The sequence below is a fragment of the Parasteatoda tepidariorum genome, chromosome X1 (genome assembly GCF_043381705.1).
Source record: "Parasteatoda tepidariorum isolate YZ-2023 chromosome X1, CAS_Ptep_4.0, whole genome shotgun sequence".
NCBI lineage: Eukaryota > Metazoa > Arthropoda > Arachnida > Araneae > Theridiidae > Parasteatoda > Parasteatoda tepidariorum.
In genome coordinates this window covers 25906130-25931352 of record NC_092214.1, presented here as the reverse complement: position 1 = coordinate 25931352, position 25223 = coordinate 25906130, and the positions used below count along the sequence as shown (strand labels likewise).

Here is a 25223-nt window from a genome sequence, read left to right as displayed (position 1 = left end):
AGGTCAAAATAGAGATGATATAAGTCAATTTTATTGATATATTTTTTTAAGAAATCGTTGTGACTTAGATAGCAACATTAGTGCACTTTGAATTATGATATTTAGAAATTTTATGCAATCTTAGCAACTTGTCATGTTTACTCATACAATGTGGAAATGATTATCTACAACTTGAATATAAATATGATTCAACTTGGTATTTAAATTCTTTCTATGTTATATTTGAGCGTTTAAATACCATTGTTTGACTTTGAACCAATTTTTCTGAGTAAATAAACAAAAATACAAAAGTTTGGGAAAATTATAAATATGTTTCTCATGAGCCTCGTTTTCAGAAACATTGGTTGGAAGGGAAACTAAAATATCGGTTTTTTGGTCCGTAACATTGAACAAATTTGTTGCAATTGTAGTAGGGGCTCAGTTGAAGCATATTTCTATTTTAAACCCAAAAATAGTGTCAAGCGAGCTTGCACACTAATATAAATTAGTTTGTCACTGTGACACTATAGTTGCGAAGATTACATTTTTACATCACTATAGGTGCTACATGCTATGATGGATAACCCATCCCTACAGTTGCAACACGCATCAGAGAATGATATTTAATAAGACTTCAATGCCTTTAAATAAGCTAAACAGTTAGAGTTAGTATATATAACTTATTCCTGTAAATTGTGTTGCCTAATGGGCACAAATTTACAATTTCTCTGTGTTATGACTATTTAGAGCTCAGTTTATTTTTTTTACGAAATAAAAAGGGAATTTTAAAACTTATTTACGAAAGTTTCGAAATTTAAAATTTATATCTGATATCAAAATGTATATCTGTCTGTACCAAATCGAATTACATCTATATTCTTAGGACAAATATTTTGTAAAATGAAGCCAATAATGGTTAGTTTGTGCGACTCTAATATGGCTTTTACTTTTAAGAATTTGTGAAGATATTATGTTTGAATCCCTTTTTTTATTTAAATAACCAATTTATTTTAAGAGAAATGTAGGAAAAGAAGAGTGACGTAAGACAGCATAAAATTAGCGAACTGATTTCTTAAAAACTCAAACTTAAAATTATTAATCTCAGAAGGAGATTATAATTGGTAAGTTTTAGGGTAATAATTGTTTTAAATTGCACAAACTTTTCATGAAATTATATTCTTGTAGCATTTTAATGAGAAAACTTCCGCAGCATTTCCCAAAACAATAATAAAAAATAATGAACATATTTAACTTGCATAAGCATTTTTATTTATATAAAATACATATATAAGTGAAAATGGACAATAACTTAAGATAATAAGAACGTCTAGTTTGTTAAATTTGTTATGATGGTGAAATGGTTAAGGAAAATTAAAACTCTTCCTCTCCAATAATTAAAATTTTTGAGTCTGATAATTGTTTTAAAAAGAAAGGGCATTTTTAATTCATCATACTATTATATCATCTTTGGCAATTTGATGATAGTCCCTTTAGCGAAAAACTTCAGAACAGAAAAACAATAAATACATTTACCCGTTCAAATAGCAGAATTTATTTAAATAATATTCAATTTGGACTGAGTCTCATTCTTTTAGACTAGTAATTGAAAACTGAGGAGTTTCATTTTTTTTTCTATTAAAAGCTTTAATCTGTGTATCAATTTAAGAAAGATAATAGAGAAGCTGGATAAATCAATAAATTCTTTTCTTTCTTGAATTGATTGAAATATAATGCGAGAAGCACAAATTTAAGTTTGGAAAGATATCTCTGAGTTAAAAATTCGATATATTCAATTATGTAGCTTTTATTTAAAAATCCATGGTCGATTATTATGCATTGAACTTTGAATTTATATGCAAGAAAGTGTCAGTCACTATTTGTGCAGAGCAATATCGAAACTTTAGTGTTCCAAAATATTCAGGAAGTTACGCTATTATATCAGGATATTTATCAAATTTATCTAATTTATATTATTTTCTATTGGTCAATATTTTAATTACCCATAAAAGTTATACTAATATTCGCTATTATATCGTATATCGTATTGTATGCATATCATACCCTATGATCAAATCGTAAATTACTTTTTGTTTTCAGTTATGCTAAAGATACTAGCGTATTCGATACATTTAAAAAATCATGGTTGATAAATCCTTTTGTTTTTTTAAAGCATATAAGCGTCGGTCGCTAATTGGGCCGGCATTTCAATATTGCAATACAACTTTCCAAAATATCGTTATTTCACGATATATCATGATATTCTTCCAATTGAACTACTTCGTATTATATTTAGATTTGGTCTGTATTTTAGTTACCCAAATAAAATTTATCAATATTCTGTCGCATCGTATTGGATAATTATTGTTATCTATGTAAATCATGACATTATCAGATTTAATTTTTATTGTTGTTGCTAATGATTAAAATATTATTGTATTCAATGTTAACAATGCCATTTTTTATTTAAAATTTATATAATCGACATTTATAACTAGACATGGAGTAGACTATATGTCAGAAATATGCTTTTTAAGATTATGTTAACCGGATGTCAAAAAATATCATTATTGAATGATTGCAAAACAAAATTTTGACTTTTTTTCTTTGCATTATCTTTAAAGAATTACTGTAATTTCGTTTGCACCGATTAAAAAACAAAATTCTGTCATCTTGATAACGTCATGTTCATGCTTTTAGGATTTTGCCAAGGACATAATGAATTCAAAGCGTGGTTCCTATAAAAAAAGTGTTATTCAAAAAACAATAGGAGTTAGTGTGTTTCAGAAATTGTCAGATATCAAGAAGCACATTAAATTGTAATTGACAAATAATTGGTGTTCCGTAATCACCTCCCTAAACATACATATTTAAACGGACCTAAATAGGAAATAAAAAAACCTATTCCTACGTATTACGCCATAAAAGAAAAAAGAATACACATCACATGCCACGTATTAATATTTTTAAAAAGAAAAAAATAACGTTAAAAAAATATCCAGAACAACTATTGAGAAAAACGGATTTAAATTATCACATCTAATTTGATTAAGTGGTGTATGTTGAAGATGTTTTCAATAATAACCTATTACCTCCTCTCACTTTTCTTTCGCATTTTCTCTTCATATTTGGAAAATTCGATATAATATTTGATACATTAGAGATTTTTCGTAATAAGTTCCCTTATAGCCACTGATATTTAGTATAAACTGGATGATACGTAAACACTTGCCTTAATGTATAGCTTTATAATTTTTGTTAGAAATGGATTAAAGCAAAAGTAGATATCTGAAGACAAAAATAAGTGTTCAAACTGAAAAAAAAGTAACAAAATCTGACTAACCTTTAACAAGAATAATTATCAAATTCAGTTTGATTGTGGAGTGAATCAGAAAATCGTTTGAATTATTATTTACAGATATTTATAATCTTTATATAGAATTATAGATATAGATGTTAGCATAGATTTTTATATAAGCTTAGATAGCGTAGATAGTTGGTGCCTACTATTACTGGCGTGAACGAACTATTCCGAAAACAAAATTTGCCTACAAGTGTCAATTCTGCAAAAATCAAAAGTAAATGTTTAAGCTGGTCCGACATTCATATAGACCAATATACAACACTCTCTCCTTTACTTCTAAATAGAATTTTTTCTAAATGAGCATATTATCACTGATATATAATTTTATATTTATGGAATTTCGCAGTACAATAATGCACTCTGTGGAATCGAACACTAAAAAAAGTATCATGATGCATTTGAAATGGTAAACTTTAGTTTTTTTCCGATTTACTTTGCTAAAGGAAAATGAATAACTCGTGTGAAAAACAAAAACATAACTCTTCCAGATCTTTAGTTTCAAAAATTTTAGTAATTTAGTATTTTCTTACTTGCTTGTAAAATATTAATGATGACTGTTTGTATTTACTCTCCTGTATAATATTAAATATGATGACTGATTTATATGAGCTCAGCAAATATTTACAGTACAAATATATGCAGAAACTCTTTTTCGCAAATAATTTTAAATTTTGATAGTTTTTGTTTGGAAAAAAAACAATTTACGTTATGACTGTAAATTTTACTGAATTTTAAAATATCTTATACGAAATAAATTTTGAAGCAGATTTTGACTAGTTATGTTAGCTAAATGACTTCACGAATTTTGAAATTAATATGAAAAATATTATAATATTGCTGTAGAATATTAAAATATTGCAACTTTGGCATTAATATGTTAGTAATTCAACACCAATAATTAGTTTGCACACTATTTGTATACTAAAACTAGGAAAATATCTTAGTACACCTTAAAATAAGTAGTTCAACTTTGAATCATAATATCTGTTTTTATTTATTAATTTTAATTTTGCCTCCTTATTGTGGTAATGAAGCAAGTCGTGCTTCCGCTCAAAGCATTCCTCGCAGGGGCCTGTTAAGAACCTAAAAAGACATGAAGATTAGAGCTCCACACAATGGAGACCAACCGTCATGTAAGTCGTAATGTGATCATCATTACGAACCTGTTTACTTCCCAGACAAGCTGGTACCCATTGATCTGAAACTACTGTTTGTCTAAGATAGGTACTCTGCCAGACATTCGTCTGGAGCTGTGGCGGTGACTATGGTAACGAGGTATGATTATTTCAAGTAGGGGTGCGGGGTCCCTCTTAAGGACTGGTTTCGGCGAGAGAAAAAGAGACCTCTTCATCGAAGCTACCCTCCTTAAAATGCCCTCTTCTTGTTTCGATAGCACCAGACTGCCGCAGACTTAGTGGTGGTCAGAGTATCTATCTTAGACAAACAGTAGGTGTACTTCCAGCCACCACTGAGGATCGAGCCCGAGTTATTAACAATGTCAGCTTAGTGTGTTAACCACAAAGCCGTTACGGTTCGTGTTTCTGTTCAAGTTGAATTATATTATTAGATAATTAATCAAGTTTAAGCAATACGACAATAGGGTTCAACTCAGCATCATTATTAATCTTGCAGCAAATTAAAGTTCAACTCACTTCAAAGTTTCTAACAGTGTATTCGACCTCATAGATAATGAAATAAAAATCTTTTTTTTTTCGAATACGGTTGTATTTGAAGGACTTTGATAAAAATTTTAAAGGAATGAATGCAAAGCATTCTATTTCTAAGTCCTTCATTAACTACGATATGAATATTAATGCATACCTTTACAATTGATGTTTTAAAAAAGGCAACCATCTTATTACTTAAGAATTTAAAAAACGAATTTCCCTTGGAAACTCCTACTATCCTTCAAAATATATTTTTCTCTTTTGGAGAGAATGCTTTTTTGGAATATGTGTTTATATTAATATTTTATAACACTGTAAGATATTTTAAAACGTTGAATACGAAAGGAAAATAAATAATTCAAAATTTTTTGAGAACATCTTGATATTTATTTTTCTGAATTTAAGGATTTAGATTAAAAGTGATCACAGAGTAAGGTTAAAAACCTTAAATAAATAAAAGAAACGATAAAGATGTTATTGGTTATTGGTTATTATGTGCATTCATGCACTATAAAAAAGGATTTTTCAAAATGAAACAAAAATGTTTCAAAATAACTCGGAAATAATATTCGAATAGATCATTTTACTACGTTTCTGGTGGTTCTAGGTTCGAATCCTGCCGACGGTCAACAAACATCTCTCTCACACATTTCTCCCTCTTCTGTACTTTTGAGACAATGTATTTTGTTAAACACATGCACATTGTACTACATGCTGCTTCAATTTTGAATACACGAGGCTTTCATATTCAGCTATTATAAGTTCAAGAGCTCATTTGTCACAGTTTTACTTAATTTTGAGTAACTGTTTTCGCAGAGTTACATAATTATGACGCATTAATTTTTTTGGAAAAAGAGTTTCCTATTTTTTCGTTGATTTTATTTCCATTTTTATTGATGTATTGATTTATTTACTTTGAACATTGATTTATTTCACCTGTAAAGTAGTTTGGTAAGTTGGAGAAATATCCCCCAAATGAAAGTAGAAAAGGATCGTCGGCTCATTAGTAGATGGCTCTTGAATTTTATAGAGAATTTCTCGTTTCCTGTCGTTAAATTTTTATGCTTGTCTCAAGTACCCTAAAACATTCAACTTACTTCAAGAGACTTTTTTCCCTGATTCAGCAAATTATTGAAAGTAAGAAGACCTCTGACTTTCAAATAACTTCTGCATATTGCTTCACTAAAAGGCGAAAAAATGCTTAAGAATTTGGTCTCACTAGAGATTACTACAAGAAAAATTTCTCTCGTTGCAATTGACTCAGTAATTATGAAGCTAATTTTGCTCGCTTCCGTGAATATAAATAAACTTTATAAATACCCCCGACTGAAATAAGAAAACAAAATTTTACAGTGTTGAAGAATATCAAGTAATTAAAATTTTGACGAACGTTTTAATGTAAAAATATAAATAAATGAACGAAGTTACAATACAGTTACGTTTAAGTACCAAATGTAGGAATTATTATCTCTACATGGAAATATACTTATTTTTAATTAATAATCAGAGTTAAAGCACAAAGTCACTTAAAGCATTTAATCCCGTAGAGGAGCCGCGATGGTTCAGGGGATAGATCATTCGCCTTCCATTGAGGTGAACTGGGTCCGAATCCCAGCGATGGCTGGTCGATACGAATTCCGCATCCGGCTTGCACCAACCACTGTGCTGATGTGAACTATCCTCAGTGGTAAAAGGATCAGGGGTTAAAGTCCCTCAGCCGTCGGACTAACCATGGGAGGGTTTCGTTGTTTTCCTCTCCATGTAACGCAAATGTGGTTTAGTTCCATCGAAAAATTTTCCAGGAGTTCATTTGTCTTCTGGATCGGGTTCAAAATTACAATTCTACGTAGTTGAACTTTAGTAGTCGTAAACCCAAAAATTGGGTCTGTTGTTCAACGACGGTAATAAAATATTTAATCCGGTAGAAATGGCAAGTAACACATTAAAAATATGCTACCTCTGTTCAGGACATCAAAGTAAAATGCACCTAAATAATTTATGATTTAGTGATCGAATTCTCATGTTATAACAGACAATTCTAATAGTTCAAAAAGTGCATCTTAAACATGCTTATGTAAAAGGCTTCTTTCTGTTCATAAACATACAGGAACAACCCGGAAAATAAAGTTCCAATATAACTTAGTCAGGAGCATGGTATTTTGAGGTGTGAAAATTCCGAATCTCTCAAAAGTAAATACATTTATTCAAAAAAAAAAAGATTATATATGTGTCGAATTTTTTTTAACTAGAATACCATCTGCACTAATTAGATAGCATATTTAAGCTCCATCCCTAAAAACATTAGAGAGATTTAGTATTTTCTCCGAAGCATCCTATACGTTTACTTGCATATGCTCCTGACAGGCTCAGTAGAGAACCTAAATTGTTCTGTATTAACTGTGTTGCATAGTATTTAAGTACATGAACGAGTTGGTTGCCATGTAAAATGATAAATCTTTTTACTTTTATTGAATCTTTATGAGCAAAAGTCTGATCATTAAGATAAAAATTTTATTAGCATATATTTTATTTTAGATTTTGTCACTGTACATTCTTCTAGTTAAATATTTTTAGCTTCTAATATTTATCTGCTGCTCAAGTCAATCAATATCAGCTGTAAATAATAGCCGCCAACGTTATAAAACTGTTTTTTTTTTAAAAAAAAAGCATTCTTCTTTAAAGTCGAAAAAAAAACATACCTCTTTCACTAGTTAAATTAATCATCATAGTCTAAATAGGAATACGTAGAAAATTGTATTGTTATAGAGTTTGTAGTTTTGTCAACAATTCAAATATTTTCTCCTTTTTCAATAACATTAGATGGAAAACTTTCGAATAGTTTACTTTCAATACTTTTTAAATTAGAGCTAACTATCAGAAAAGAATTATTTTTAAAAGGAATACATTATTTTTTAAATTTAAAAAAATGTATTACTCCTTTTGCATACCCCCTTATTTAAGTTTATAACAGCATTGTCATTTTATAATGATTTCTCATTGCAAAGGATTTATAAGAAAAAAATAAGCAGTGATTTTGTTGCCGGTCGATAATGACTCAAAGGAGAAAACGACAATGCATTATGTAGAAAAAGGAAACGTAATGACGATTTCACAAAAACAATCCATTTGATGTAATGGTGAATAAGAAATAGCATACAATTGTAGTCATTCAAAAGACAAGACCCAATTTTAGAAATAATTTTGAATCGAAACAAAATGTTTTAAGAGCATTGAAACTTAAGAGAACGATATTTTATTGAAAGAAAAAAATTGAGGTAATTTAACGAATGACAAAGCAGAATTCACTATCATCAAAATCATTTTGTTTCTAGCGATGTTTCCATTATGACGAATTCCAACTGTATCTGAAGATGTCCGTCCGGGGGAAAACTGGACACTTGTGTACATTATTTTTACTACAATACTCTATTTTTCTTTCCACCGAGATTATCTAAATCATTAAAGCCTCACAGTTCTTTTTTTAAAAACTACGTAGAATTGTTTTGCCCAGAAGTTTTGACGAATTTTGAATTTCTAATTTATCACATAATAGTTAAAAAAATGTACAACATTGCATACAATAAATAAATAAATATTCAGAAGGGTTTATGAAACTTTTGATCTAATGATTGGACTACATGTACTGTAAATCAATATAAATCTCTTAAGGGGTTGATATCAAATATACTAATTAATTAATGCACACCATATTTTAAGCTACGAATTTAGACACAAAAGCATACTTTCTCTGAATAAACATACCTTTTTTTATCGACGGATTTGGATTCCTGACACTCAAAATATGAGAGTAGCCGCAATCTGGGAAATATCGTTAGAAGAGCATTTTAATGTTTGGTCTCATAACGTTAATTTTACTCTCTCGTATTTCGTCATGTCTCTAGAATTTTTAAACTAATTTAAAAATTTTTACTTAGAATCACGAAATTCGATTATTTAAAAATAATTCCATGCTGAAAATAATTTTTGATGATTATTTATTTTTCCTTATATTTTTTAATAATGATCGAAAAGATTTTTAACTGTGAAGTATACAAGTTTTCACTTCATTTTAAAAAGTGTAATTTTGAATGAAAAAATATAAAATTTGAAGGAAATGGGGAACTATTATATAGATTCCAAGAATTGAGTGATTGTTCGGGAATATTCGACCATTAGATCAAAAATTATTCAGAGTGTTTTGGTTTTTTTCCATTTGGTTCCATGACAGATTTTACCAATTTTAATTCTTTCTTTGATTCTAAGGGGGTTGGTTTGTAATCACTGAAGCTGCAAAAATACAAATTAGTTTTAAGAATTAAATTGGTGAAAACCGAAAAGGGACAAAGATGCGGTTTGTTTAAAGGCCTTAGGAATTTATTCTAAAGAAAGTTAAAAATTTATTACAAACCACATCAACAGATAATGCTTCTGACTGAAATTATTAAAAAAAATTGTAAGACTATTTCTTCTGGATTATTTGTTTGAATTGTTTTCATTTTTATTTTCACTGTTGATATAAATTATAGTTTTTATAAAAATACACTGTTCTATTATTAGTCTAAGAAAGTTGTCCAAGCTGTAGACAAACTTCGTATTTATTTTTAGAATTTGCTTTACATACCATACCTGCCCACATTCACTCTTTTCGAGAATGGATTTTCCAAGTGGTAGTAAAACAATTGCCGAAAAACTATCTTCCTCAAAAATATATCTATATTTTAATCAGGTTGAAATTCGCTATCGTAAGAACTAATATGCTTTTATATATTTGTTGCAATTATTTATATCTAGTGGTGGTCAAACTGATTTAAAATTATTATTATAATTAAAAAAGTTTAGTGAAATAACATGAATTTCGCTAGCACTTTAAATATGAAAATAAAATCTTCCGGGAAAACCGGAAGAGTTGGCAGCTATGACATACCCTAGTTTCCTAAACAGAACGTATCAAATTGAACAATTCTGCAGCTTTTCGTTTTTCCTTAAGCCATATTTACAATTATTGATTACATTTTGGAACATCGGTTCATCCATATTTTGCCTGTTTAAGCAGCGTAAAAAATGCAACATAAGAGCTGTTGAAATTCTTATTATTTCTAAATAAACGCTTTTTTAAGCAACAAATTTTTATTTTTTTCAAAATCAAATCCTATCAAATAGAGTGCAATTAAACCCAGTTTCTATCTTCACACCTCTTTGTTTTTATAATTTTCTCTGTTTCCTTTATTTAGCATTTCAGTGGTCCATTTTATCTCATTCCTCAATTCAGGCATATTAGAGCAGATTTGTTGGCCACTCTTTCTGGGGTACCATAATAGGTGGGTCAACGTTGCTCTCACAGTAAAGATAAGTAGTACAGAGAAATTAAAGAACATCCATGTCTTGTTCGGAATTTGAATCCAGAACCTTTTGTATGCAGAACCAGTCGGATGGTCCATAGAATGTCAGAAATGCATTAATGTAGTCAGCACACTTAAGACATTGAAAATCCTTAAGCAAAAGAATCGAATTTGCTCCATTTTCTTTACATAATGATATTCTATTATATGTTTCACATGTTTGCACGTTTCTATTAAACATGTATCACTTTAGCAATCATTTTTTGAAAATAATTACGCAACGCAACAAAAGAATATTCAAAATAATATTAAAAATAATTTTTCATTTAATTCATTGAAAACCTAAAATGATATCTTATGCATAAGCGAAGGAAATGATTATAAATTAATGAAAAAAATTTCTTCCCTAATTATTGAATAATCATGGTATTAATAAACTATTCAAAATGATTTTCATAAAAATAACGAATTCTTTTTTAATATCTTTTTGAACATTAAAGTTTAGGTTTATATTATGACTTCTTTAAAATATTCGAACCACAATTCTTATAAATGTAAATTACTTTTTGAAAAAATAATTTGATTCTTAATACCTCATTTACGTAATTAAAAATGAATAATTTTATGTAGTCTTTTTAAAAAACATTTGAAAGAATGAACCAATCTATATTTTTTTCTATATATTGACAGCATAATTTCTAATTGCACAAGCAAACAAAAATTAAAGTGATAATATGTTGTGTAAGACTTATTTTCATTGATGTTTTGTCAGCTGATTCAATTATGTTGTTCTTTAATTCAATGTTAACTAATTAATAACATTCTGAAGCACTGTAAACTAGTGTTACTAGTCTATTCATCACGTAGTTATTATTCCCTCAATCATAATTACTACCCATACATGTTTCAGATAATAGATAATACTTAAAAGATTATTTAAACTTCCCTTAGATTTCCTAATAGCTTAAAGACTCTGATTCTATCAATATCCAGTTTAATTATATGCATGCTAACCTGGTGTGAGTCTGGCGGACAAGCTTACTAATGATTCCATCTTTCTATTTAGTCTCTTGGTCAACCAAATAAATTGTAATTATCTGTGATAAATAGATCGTTGTAAGCATCCTGATTTACACAGATGTTCGTTAAATGATTAGAAATTCTCTTTAATTAGAAGCTATTCTTCATGCATCTTTGAAACCGTGATAGATTTAAGATATTTAATTATATACAGCTATTTAATTTCAAAGTAGATTTTAATACACAAATGAAGGAACGGGCTCTAAATATTTATATTTTTAAAACTAGTACACAAAATCTAATGAGTGTTAAAAGAAATTACAGAAAATCATATCAAGATTTTTTTTAATTAAAAATGGTTTGTGGTCCTTTTGTTACACTGCAAACATCTAATATGTAATCAAGTTCACTTCACACATTTTGTAGTTTCACACTGTCAATGATTCCTAATGCTACACTAATGCGTTCCTTAAGTTCTTGCAGATTTTTTTGTCGTTGGTAGTTTATAAGGAGATCTTAGACGTGTGAATGATACGTACTCTGGATTACTTAGCTTCCAAGACACCGGGTTTTAACCTTCCTTGTGCTTGTCTTTTTATGGAATTGCGTCAAAAACATCGCAAATGTATCACCAATGTCAAAAACACTGCAAGAACTTAAATAATGATTTTGTTCAGCATTAAAATCATTGACAGTTAAGAAAAAGAAAAGTGTGGGAGGAACTTGATTACCGATTCATTATTGGTCATGTAACAGAACAGCCACAAATTAAACATTTGTCTTGTTATGATCTGTTTTTAATTTCATGTACTATTTGTTACAAAATGTGCATAAAAATTAAATTTTTATGCTTAATTTTTTCCTTTCTTTTTAAACAAAATTTGTGTTTCTTAAAGTTAAAAATTAATTAAAAAATTAAAAGTTTCATAATATAGAATTTAGCACTACGAGTTACATTTATAGGACAATTTCTTTTTTCAATGCAAAATGCACAATGCACAAATGCTTCTTTTTAAACACAAATATAATCAAAGCAAAGTATTTATGTCAATAACTATGTTTTTGAAACACAAGAAATATAGCTGTAGATGTTTTATGCTGAAATAGTACCTAACGCAAAAAAGTATTCAACAAATACAATAACAAAACTATAAATCTAAATAAAACAGTATAATAAATATAATATCACACTCTTCATTAATCGACTTTACATATCATTGCTATATAAATAGTCGAATTATAATGTGTTCCTTTTTAGTCACTTGGTTTAAGATTTATTTTAGAAATTCTAGCTAAATAGTATCATTTATTATTGAGTAAATTAGATTCATTAATTTAGGATAATTTATACATTTCTCCAAACTGCATTCTATTTTATATTTCTTGATCAAGTGACCTGCAGCTATACTAAATAGTTAAAAATCAGGAAAAATTAATCACTTCGATAGAACTTGAGTAACTATGGACAATAGTTTGAAAAATGCTTTTAATACAATACAACACGTTTAAATTACCGCCTGGTGTAGTTGCAAACTACAATTGCACTGCAAAATTCCCAGATCAAATTTAGCTAAAAAGTACTGGCACTCAGGGGACGGGTACTTCCAACGTAAAATCTATCTTTACCGGAACATGTTAAGGAGCAAAAATCTCACGTACCGCAGTTTTTATAGTAATAATTCTCGAAAAATCACTGAATCACTCGATTTAAATAACTATTACTGTAAAAATTACTGTATAATAGTTTACGGTAAAATGGATTTCATTGATGACTCACCCATAGTGCCGGTGCTTTATAGCAGAATTTGATCCAGAATTTCCAACAGTGTATGGCAAACTTAACTGACTCATAGATGCATAAGAAATAAAGCACGCATACGTGTATAAGAAATGATTTTAAAAGCATGGTTATATATTTTTCAGTAATTATACTTTCATATTTCATTTCATAAAGACTTTAAGCACACTGTGAAAAATTCCGAATCTAATTGCGGTAATAAATTCTGATGCTCAGGTTGCCAGTATTTTTCTTTATAATAAAATTAATTTTTACCGTAAAGTTCAACGGAACAAAAAATCTGATACACCGTCATTTTTATATTCAAATTTTATTGAATTTTATATTTAATATTTACTGTAAAATAACTGACTCATTAAATAAATATCACTGCAAAAAGATAATGTATAAAATTTTGCGGTAGAAATGGAACTTATGGTAAAATGGATTTTTCGGACGCTGCACTCAGGGTGTCAGAACTTTTTAGAATAATTTGGTCCGAATTTTTTTACAGTGTAAATCAAAGACTCTGTTAAGGGTATCTAAGTTCTTATGATTAAATTATTCTGAGTTAAACATACCTTTAGCTATTATTACATATTTTTGAAATCCTTACCAGAAACGTAAATGAATCAGAGCATGTTCTAGCGATCGTTTATCGTGAATTAATATTTAAATGATGCAAAAATCAAAATGCAATCAAAATCTAAAAATCGATTGTAAAGAGGTTATAAAAGCATCAAAACTAATTAAAATATTGGATAAAACTTCAGTATGTTTTGGAGAATTGTTTCTGATCTCCTATCTTTTTCCTCTGACAACCAAACATGCGTTATTTATTTTAGTTACACCTTCCTCAATATTAATTTATCAGATTTTGATATAATTTTTTTCCAACTCTCTTAAGCAATAATTTGTGACATTTAATTAGTAGATTTTTCTGTCTTGTCTTCATTTTTAACAAGAATTCTAAAATATAAACTAAAAGTCTTTATTGCAACACAAAAGAAGATAATGTAATTTCCATCAGAAAGCTACATTTGCTCATAATGTTTTAATATTAAAATAATTCACTTTATCTACATTTTAGTTAATATCTTATTTTCCAAATCATTACAGGAGAAATTATTTTATTTTTAAAGCTATTCTTTGAACAACACTGCATTGTTAAAATATTTTAAAAGAAAATTGTCAAAACAATTTAATTTAAACTGTTACAAAGAATGGGCACAAATCTTTACAAATAATTTGTTGGTGGTACAATATTAGTAAAAGATTTTCTCTGATAAAAAGATTTGTGCTGCTAAGGTAAAAATAAATGAAGAAAATGTTTATCTTTTCTCTTTTGCAGAATCCAACACGAACAGATCACTTAAACCGATTAAACGAACATCAAACATTTTAGTTAAAAAATTTACTTTAGTTTCAGGAAACACTTCTTTTTTGTCATATATGAAAGAGAAATAATTTGATAAAGTTTTTAATAAAGAATTAAAATTTGTGTACTTCAACATTTCGAATAAACTAAAAGTAATGCTGTAAAAAGTCATGATTTTATGGATCTTAAAATATTTAGCTAGAATTTAACTGCTTTTTTTTAAAATTTAGGACGTGTTTTAGTATTATTTATTGATTAGTGTGGGATCATTAATATACTAAAATAGTACAAAAACGCGTATATAAAGCTTTTATGAAAAGATTAAACAAATCTATTAAAAAAAATACCATTATTTAGCTTAACAAAAAAAAAAGACGATAAAAATATTTGTTTAGTAATTATTCATATTCACCTGATACTCATATTAAATAATTTTCATAATTTGACTGCATTTCTGGTCCGCTAAACATGTTCATTTTTTTAAAATAAAAAAATTCAATTTTTGTAATTACTTTGCAATTATTATATGATAAACGAATTAATATATTCTGAGTGTTAAATACTTCTCTAGAAGAATTAAATGTGGTGCAAAAAATTCCGAATCAAATTACAGTATAAAGTACCGGCACTTTGGGTTCATCATTCATAAAAAGAATTTCATCATAAACTCTGCTTTTACGGTAAAATATTTTACAGTCATTTTCACAATCGTAACTATTTAATAAGAGTGATTCAATGATTTTTCCGTTGAAGTTGAGGTACTGTAAAATGTACCGTAAAAGTGATTTTACGTTAGTAGATACCGGCAAACTGAGGATTGCAATTTTATCGTAATTTCTTACAATATGCAATCTCTTCAATTCCTATGGTTACAATGAATAATAAATAATTCTACGTTTATAAAGAAAAGCTATCTATGGACCGCTCCTTCGTTAGTTATCACTTTGTAACAATTCAAAACAGGCACTTCACTACTTACGAATTTATAATGACCATGTTTAAATTTTTAAATACTTTATGAATTTTTATATTTTATAACTTATACTTTATGAATTTTTAAAATCCTCATCTTGCTATTAATTAATTCACACTGGTAGTTTCTGTACAAAAGGTATAAGTTTTGTATTTTTGTTTAATTTTTTCAAGGAACACAATTTGTAGATATCAGTGAGGCGTTAATAGATTTTAGGTTGTTACTACTGAAACTGTCTTAAAACAGTAATATTTAATCATATGATGTCATACCTCCAATGAACCAGTCAAAGCTGCTATGAATAGGCTTGTAGCTCAACCATGGAAATTAAATCTAAGCTCTTATTTTACAGCATTTTCGAATAGTACAACAAAATGGCGGTGTATCTGATTTGTAATTACAAAATGATCTAACTTATTCCATATAGATGGATACTGTAGTTCACAGTACGTTTAAAATGATTTTCTTTGGTCACTGTTAGCCATAAATATAAATGCAGAATTTCATATTTATGAATCAAGGTCATAATATAGTTTCACGCATTTTATTGACTTGTACTAAGATTATACTATATTTAAAAATAAAAGAAACTACCGTAATTCATAGAAACTAATTGGTTCAATGAAAGCAACTATTTTCTTTCGTTGGGCTAGTGACATTTATTTTTTTTTTTCAAATATTTCACGTAATTTTTCATAAAGGAAACTACGATGTCTAGATGCGCAAAATATGAAAAGAAGTAATCACATAAACATGAATAAAATTGTCAAATGTAACATTTTAAGGATGATTTTGTTTATTTTACTTTAAATAAAAACCATCCTCTATCTGTTATTTAATGGAATTCCATCTCTTAACCAAGTATTCCATAAAATAATTACCAAATCATTAATTTAACCAAAATATGCCATTTAAAGTTACTAAAATTTTTCAATTTTCAAATATTTAGAGTTTTGATAGATTTAATTTTCTTATAACAAACTCAAATTACGATTAGGGGTAAAATAACTATTTAATAACAATACAACGGATACGAAACATGAAACTAACTATCCTGTACAGTTCGGAGTGCTTCCGCACAAAAAACCACAATACTGGTATAATAAAAATCAAAAATATACGGTATTTAGATCATTCATAGGGTAACTGTTTTCGTTCATATGGTAAGGGTTTAACGGAAATTCAGGTTTTCAAAATTATAGTTCGTAATACCACACTTTTAGTAAAAAATATAGAACTGAAAAGTAAATTTAATCGAATAAATGGTTTTTATGCCATGGTCTTAGGTATCATGATAAAATTTTCAAATTGTCCAAATTTTATCTCTTATTATAAAACCATATTTTATAGTTAATTTTACCAAAATCATTACGAAAGTGCTTCTGTAAAAACTAGCGACTGTTTTTATATTCCCATAGAGCAAGAAACGCGGTAAATTCTACCATATTCTAGTAGTTATAAACATAATTTTTCTCAGGGTAATATACCCGGTGGATACTTTACAAATTTAGCTTTTTCATGTATCAAGTAAAGAAACAAATATGTATACATTAACCCATTTCATTACAAAAATAATAGTAAAAGAAAATGATGCTTACATTTATTTATATTTTTTAAATCCTTTTGAGTGTAAAACTGGAAAGTAAATTTAACCGAATAATTAATTTTTATGACATGGTCTTGCTATTCCATTTCATATTCTTGCTACTCCATTTCATTATTTAATATTTTTGCAGAAAATCAAAAAGTTTCCTTCCTTTTTTTTTCAAACTCTTTCATGAATTCTGTGGTAAATAGTGAATGATTAAATAAATGATTAGTGAATGATAAGCAAACAAATAATGTTACTTACAATAAAAAAAAATTATTAAAGAATAAATTTAACGAGTATTTATCAAAACATGTTCATTAAATATTGTTAAAAAACTAAAACAATATTTTTCTGAAAATTATCCAAAACTTTTTTTTAAATCTTCAACTTTTTTTGTAATTTTTTCTGTTTCGCGTTGTTTAAGGATACAAGATGAGGTGTAAAATCGTCTATAATGGGCAAAGAATGTTTTCGGCAAGGAGATATTATTTGTTTTTATTTCTTTAAGCTAATTTCATTTCTAATAACTATAATGATATTAGTCACAGGCTTTAAATAGCGAGTCCGCAGAAAATCTCTACGGATTATTGACTATTCGACCCTATTTTCCAGCATAATTTCTACTCCAATTCATTACACTATTAATACACTTCTCCGACAAAGCAAAAATGCAGTTTAATAATTTTTTCTTCTTATATCACTTATATGCTTTCATAAAATACAAATTTGTATGAGTCGTTTCTTAAAGCAACTTATGGGAGAAATAGAAAAACTCACCAATTACGTTATATGACTTATCTTTACAAATATGAATTACTTGAATACATAAGTATTATTTTTTTAAAACGGTTTGTATGAAATGCAATTTGAAAGGATATATAAATCAACACTAGAAAATATAACTGAAAATAATTTTTCAAAAACCTCTGAGGAAGATTTAACAAACAACAGGTTTAAGCAAAAATATTTGAGTTAAAACAACAGAAATATAAGTTAGAGATCATAGCAGAAAATCATTTTAACGATGATTTTAAGATGTAAGACTTAAAATTTTAAAATGAAAAGATGTTATAAGTATATGAAATAAGAATTTTGAATTTAAGATCCCTTAAAAAAGCTTTAGAGTATCTAAATAAACTAAAATGACCCTTAAAATTTCTTTGTGTATTTTACAATTACTAAGATGTATGAATTGAAGGAAGCTTCTAACAGAATATTTTGATAAAGACTACAAATTTGACGTTACTTTTGAAAATCATGATAGAAGAAGTAAAAAAATCCATTGTTCTTTAACAAATAAAGATTACTTTGAGGCATTTCCAATTCATAGAAATAGTAATGATATTATGGAAAATCAGGAACAGTTATCTGAGTCTAAGAACTCCATTTATCAACTGTTCTCATTTCAAAAACATAAATCACACTTCGAATAAAGTTTGCTAAATCTTAGCAATAGCTGAAAAACTGTATGATTACTAAATTATTTGAATTTAAGTTGGTTTTTTGCAATTTGTTGCCATAATATAGCTTTAAATGAATTTAGTTTAGCATAATAAGAAAAATAATTAAAGAATTTAAAAAAAAAAAATAACAATATTTATTTCAAATTGTGAAACTTAAATATAATAGTGAACTAGATAAAGTGTAGTTATTATAAGACTTTCTTTTATTTGTACACAGTAAAAAATTCCAGATAAAATTACGGTAAAACGCATTGGCACCCTTGTTTCAATCCGTGGTTTCAAAAGTGACGGAAATTTTTTTATCTACTCCTGTAGTATTAAAAATTTTAACTTTTTCTAAATAACATGATTTTTTGACCTATGTTGTTTGGTTTGGAATACTTCTGATAATATTTCCCATTGATAGAATTAAACAGTTTACGAGTTCATAAATTACTTTTCCGAAAATAAATATTTACTCATAAGACATCTATTACTTATAAAGCCTCTTTTTTTTTTTAAATTTACAGCAAACAATTTGAAAACTGTTTAGTGGTAAAGCATAAGTTCAGCTTTTAATATTATTCTCTTAATTTAGTTTAAGTACATTTAACCTTTCTTAATTCAAAAAATGCTTGGATATTATATTTTTCTTAAAATAATAATATTGTCTAAGAAAATTTAAAATTTAAATGAATATAATAAACGAAACAAATCTTACTTAGTATCAGACTCCATACTTTCATTTCAAGAGCAATATTGCTTCATTCCTTAGTTTTTAAATGAAGTTTTTGGTCTACTCCAGCTGTTTAAAAATTCTATTTTTTTTTTCAAACTAATTTGATTTTTTTACCCCACATTATAATTTTTGAACTACTTTGAATAATATTTTCCATTGACAAGATTCAATATCCAGATCAAAGAATGCTTTGACAAATATAAATTTAGTCCCTTACTCATAAAACAGCTGCTTAAATTACCACCTAACAATTTCAAAAACTCTTAAAGCATGAGTTCAACCTTTTTCACAGTTAGAATGATTTAGTTCATTAACTTTTTATGGTTATGTAATAACGGTACCTAACCATAAAACTGATAATAACTCTCGACATTTATACCCTTCACAATACTAAAACTTAAATCTAAAAAATAACCTTATATAGAAGACAAGTTAGTAAATATATATCTGAAAAAAACATTCGAATAATGCATAATTATTTAAATTTTTATTGTTGAAATATTTGCTTTCGATTTTTTTACACATGTATAAATAATTTATTGATATATCTTCAATGCATACATGAAAAACTTATAACAAAAACGGACAAAAACTTTTTCCTGAAATTTCGTTTGTTTTCAAAACTTACAAAACAAAGTTTTCGAAACTCTTTCCTGATTTAAATGACATTAGATCATTAACTTTAATACTTACATAATAAATCATCACACAAAAAAACACAAGTAGAATATTTATGTCAGTAAATATGTGCTTAATAACCTACCTGTTGATTTCTTCTCCCGTGACAGACGAAAAGTTATCGAAACGTTCTAGTTTCCCACTCTTAGAAGGAATTCGCTGCTCACGGAGAGCTGGTACTAATAGTAGTGCCGACAGCGCCAAGTTATATACCTCCGGATACCAGGGGGAAAAGGTTTCCATTTTAAACGAATTTGTTTGGCGAGGGAATTTTCAACAGTTATAATTTGATTTTTGGTTTCACAAAAGTTTGAAATAATTCTTTGGCACTGGTCAAAATAAAAAAAAAATCCACTTGCTCAAGGTTTCTTAACCTGTCTATTTTAAATTTTATATTAATATGCAAGAAAACATTTCGCTGTTTGGCTAGAATATTAATGTAGTTGGGCAGTGTGAAATAAAGATTCGCTTGACAGAATTAAGAAAATTAATTTTTTTTTTGTGATTGTCCAAAAAAATTGCAAGAGAATAATTCATATTTTACTTACTAATATTCAAAAAAGGCAAAATATCTAAATATCTATCTATACTTTCAGAAATATAATGATTTAGAAATAAGGATTGGTTAATTTTCTATCATAATTTTTAAATCATTTAATCCCCCAAAAAAACGTATCGATTAATCGACTTTTTATCGACTGATAGTTTTGCTATGGACAACACATGAATGCTAATTACATTAACCAAATTACATCAAAAGTAATTATAAACCATTCTCTTTAAGAAGATGGTTGATCATGGTGCGAGTCCATTAGGTTACATCCAATCACATTTAAAGAAATTTATGATAGGGAAAAAGTTTTGTATCAACAACGATTCTTCAGTGCAATGATATCCACGCGTCAATGAGCCATTTCCGAAGGTCAATCGTGTTCTTACGGTAGATTGACTAAACATCTGAATACAATGCTATAAGACTAAACAAACATATTTTTAATTTTTGAGCAATAAGTAAAATGTTAAACTTTGTAAACTGGTGAGATAAAAACTAATCATTATTGATTTTAAATTTATTTTGTGTTTTTCTTTATTTTTGTACTTATTTATTTATTTATTTATTTTGAAAATAATCATATGAGGCATAAAAATGCTATCTTATTTATACATCCTAGGAATTTAAAATTACCAGTTATTGTTAATGCTTTAAATTAGTTAAAATATTTATCATAACTTTTAAATTGTTTTATTTCAACAAAGGTAATAATCTGTAAACATTTAACGTAGTGAGACTTTAGATGAAGTTTGTAAATTCCCTCGAAGTTCTGTTTCCATAAAATTTGCTTAAGCAGATCAGTCAGTAAGTCAAACTGATTAAGTCAAAAAAGTAAGCGTTTTTTCATAATCATAACGCTTAAATAAATATGTTAAAAAAATCTTCGTTGAGTTTGAAAATTATAATTGATTGCTAATGTACTGGAAACTCATAGAATTTGAAATAAACATTTTTATATTTATTTTTGTATAGTTTGTAAAGAAAAATACATTCTCAGACATAAAAGTTAACACTTTTCCGTAAATATTTAGAAAATTTAAAATTTTAAAAAATTTCTATTCAAAAATAAATTTTCGTCTGATCAATTTCAACGTAATAAATAACACTGTTTGTTTAATTAAGCGTACTTTTAAACATCACTGTGATTGTCTGTTTTGAAATGGCTTGTTTTTTTAAGCAAATTTATTGATCAAAGAATCAATAGCATTTCAATCAATAGCATTATTGTACATATTTTAAACTGTGTTTTAATTAAAAAGTCTTATGTTGGTACAATAGTAGATGACATAAAATTTTTCTCTAAAAACATTTATTAACTTGACATTCTATCTATATTTAGTGTAATTTTCGTTTCCCGTAGATTAATATTTAACGATTTTAAACAAAATGATTGCACATTGAATCAAATATGTTATTATTATTTTAACAGCAAATTATTCAAAAACTAGAAATACAATTAAGAATGCATTTAAATGAAACAAAAACTATATTAGTAATAGTTTTACTGTTAAATTATCAAGTCACTGATAAGCTTATTCGATTTACTTAAAAATTTAACAGTTTGTCTGTGATTGATGCACTTTTTGTTTCATATAGTATAGCTTTTAAAAAATTTTGAAAAAAAATGACAACTTAATAAACTGAAAATGCCCTAGAAATTTTTATTTTATTAGAAAATTAAGCCCTAAATAAAAATACAATCAAAACTCCTTCATAGAAACTATATTAGTTATTTTTAAACTGTTAGACAGTTAAACACAAATATACTGTTAAGCTTATTTGATTTACTTATGAAATCAAAGGTTTATCTATTATTGGTGTAATTTTTGTTTCACTCAAAGTTGTTAAATTACTTTGGAGCAATTGATGACATATTACATTAAAAATATCAAAACAAATTATTATTTTATAACAAAATTTATTAAAATAAAAAATGCAACGATAATTTCAAGCACGAAATATTAATAAGTATAATTCATGTATTTAAATTTTTAAATTATTTCGAATAAAAACTGAAGTTAACCAACTCGATGATGATGAAAAATGCTGTTTTGAGAAAAACCTCTTTAAAGTTAGCTAAGGCTTATTTCTATTAAATACATGTCAATTGCGTGTATTTTTTTAATTAATTTATGTGCATTGCAATTTACACTTTAAAAAAATTGCCTAATTGAATGCTTGGAAACGAATGTAAATTTATGTTAAAGTATCAGGTTCAGAACAACAGTTATGAAAACATAACATTTTGTACTAAATCAAAATACCTTAAGGAAAGAGTTGGTAGAGCATTTATGCTTAGACCGATTTCACATGTTTTAGTGCTGATTTCCCCTTGTGTTGTTAAAGTCTCAGTAGATTATTATTATGCATACTATGGAGAACAAAAAAGTGTTGTTTCTCCTTCATGACTTTTAAAAAACGAAATAATTGAGTTGCTTTCTTTTGATCTTTTCTTGAGATCTTTCTTTTTGAAAGGAAGCTAATGGGAACGTTATCTTTCAATGGGTTAGCAATTAGAAATGAAATTATATATCATTATTTTAACAACGAAAACTAGCATTACGCTTATAATAAAAGAAATTAATCAAAATTAATGACTCAATTATTCGTAAAAACTATTAATCACATAAATGCATTTTATTATTTAACTAAATATCAAAACAATTATTAGTAATTTCAAAAGAACTCTTTTTGGCGACAGATTTTTTGAGAGTATTTCTTGGCGATTTACTCAATCGAAGGCAATTCGATAACGCATGCGCTGTAATTTTATGCTTTGAAGTAGTGTGAGATCCTAAACGTAGAAGCTCTGTGCTTTGCGAAAGAGTTATGTCTTTATCCAGAGCTGATGAATTTATCAATTCATCAGATAAATTGCATTTCGGAAACTAATCATTTTAAAATGTTTCTAGGAAATATAATGGATTACGCACTCTTTATATTTACTGTAAATAACAAAATAATAATTAACGAAATAATCATCAAAATGTAATACGTATTATTAAAATAACTTAAAATTTTTAATTAATTAATATCAATTTATTAAAATAATTTAAAAAATTTAATTAATTAATATTAATTCAATAAAATAATTTTAAAAATTTAATTTATTAATATTAATTTATTAAAATAATTTAAAAAATATTAATTTTGAAAATTTTTAATTTAATTTAAAAAAGCAATTAATTAATTTTAATTCAAAAATAATTTTCATTAATTAATAATTTGAAATTTTTTTAAATTTTCATGAAAATAAAATATTTATTGTGTTAAAAGCTAAACTAAAAGTATTTTTTTACCAATTTATGAACAGCATTTTTTTACTAATTTCCAATGGTGGTTAGTAAGATACATTTTTCGAAAATGAAAGAAATAAATTTTTCGGATGCGATCCCGTGTATCAAAACATATTTCATATTAAGTTCGAAAAATGTTACAAAATGTTCAATAACGAGAATAATTTTATTCGATGCAAGGAAAAATTCAAAGCGTGTTTTCTGAATTTGATTTACAATTACAATTAAAAGTAATCAATAAATAAAGGAACATAAATATGTTAATAAATAAAATAAAAAAAGTTGAGAATTATTGCCTAGTAATATAATAAAATTAGAACATGAAAAAAAAAGCTGTTAATTGCTGTGTAACAAATTATGGAATTTTAAACATTGTTTACTGCAAATTTATTGATTAGCAAGTTCACAGATATGCTGCTATACCCAGTCCCGAGGACACGCACTGTCGATTAGTTTTACTCAGCTTAATAGATGCCGATTTTTTTTTAATCTATTTTTTACTTACTTAAGTTCAAACTTTTTATACTTTTTACTCGGGGGTGAAGACTCTTAAATAGTTATTAAATAGTTATAAAATAAAAGAGTCAAATGTTACACTACTGATGGGATTGCGCCTTATTTCAAGCAAAACAAGGCCCTTTCTCAGGAAAAAATCCCGGGAAAAAATGGGATGGCAAATTCGAAGTTTTCTGTCTTCTGATTAGCGGGGATTTGAAAACATGATCTCTAAAATACGCAAATTAAGCATTAAATGTTCAATTTTTACGCTTTAAACAAAAGAGTTAGTTTAGATAATTTCCATATGTAATAAGAAACAAGCACTTCTTCACCATTAACAGCTTTAACAGTTCAGTGTTGAAATAAAGCCTGAAGGTTAACAAATTGCTCGATTTTTTTCTTGTTCATTATTAATCTCGTTTCACACAATATAAATAGCAACTCAAATTTGTAAGTTTTTTCTTACTTTTTATACATTTATATATACAAACTACACCGAAGAGCCATTACATTATGACCACCCTCTATCTATAACAATGGGCTCGCCCACTTTTTCACGGTTTCTCACCCAGGAACAATGTTTTCATGGGGCACATTAGGACCCATAATCCTCATAGAACAATCCCTGACGTCTGTAAGCTACTTGAACATAGTTCACCCATTCATGGCAACAGTTTTTCCAGCGGGGGATGATGTTTACCAACAGGATAATGCACCATGTCATAAGGGTCGAATCGTCATGGATTGGTTCGAGGAACATTCCAGTGACTTTCAAGTCATGTCTTGGCCCCCAAATTCACCTGACCTTAATCCAATAGAGCATTTCTGGTCCTACTAGGAAAACCAAATTCGTGCTGCCACGCTAGCCCCTTGCAATGTGAGGGAATTGCAGGACCAGTTGGTGAGCGCTTGGTACCAGATACCTCAGACTA

General features: G+C 27.4%; 1 protein-coding gene across 1 annotated transcript in view; it reads right to left on the bottom strand.

Annotated features, from left to right (window-relative positions):
- LOC139427053 (uncharacterized) overlaps positions 1 to 20153 on the bottom strand; it is a 149287-nt gene extending 129134 nt beyond the window's left edge. The window contains exon 1 of the mRNA XM_071187571.1: positions 20030 to 20153. The gene's annotated coding sequence lies outside the window, so the exon portion shown is untranslated. The remainder of the gene's footprint in view (positions 1 to 20029) is intronic.
- Between the last annotated feature and the right edge of the window lie 5070 nt (positions 20154 to 25223).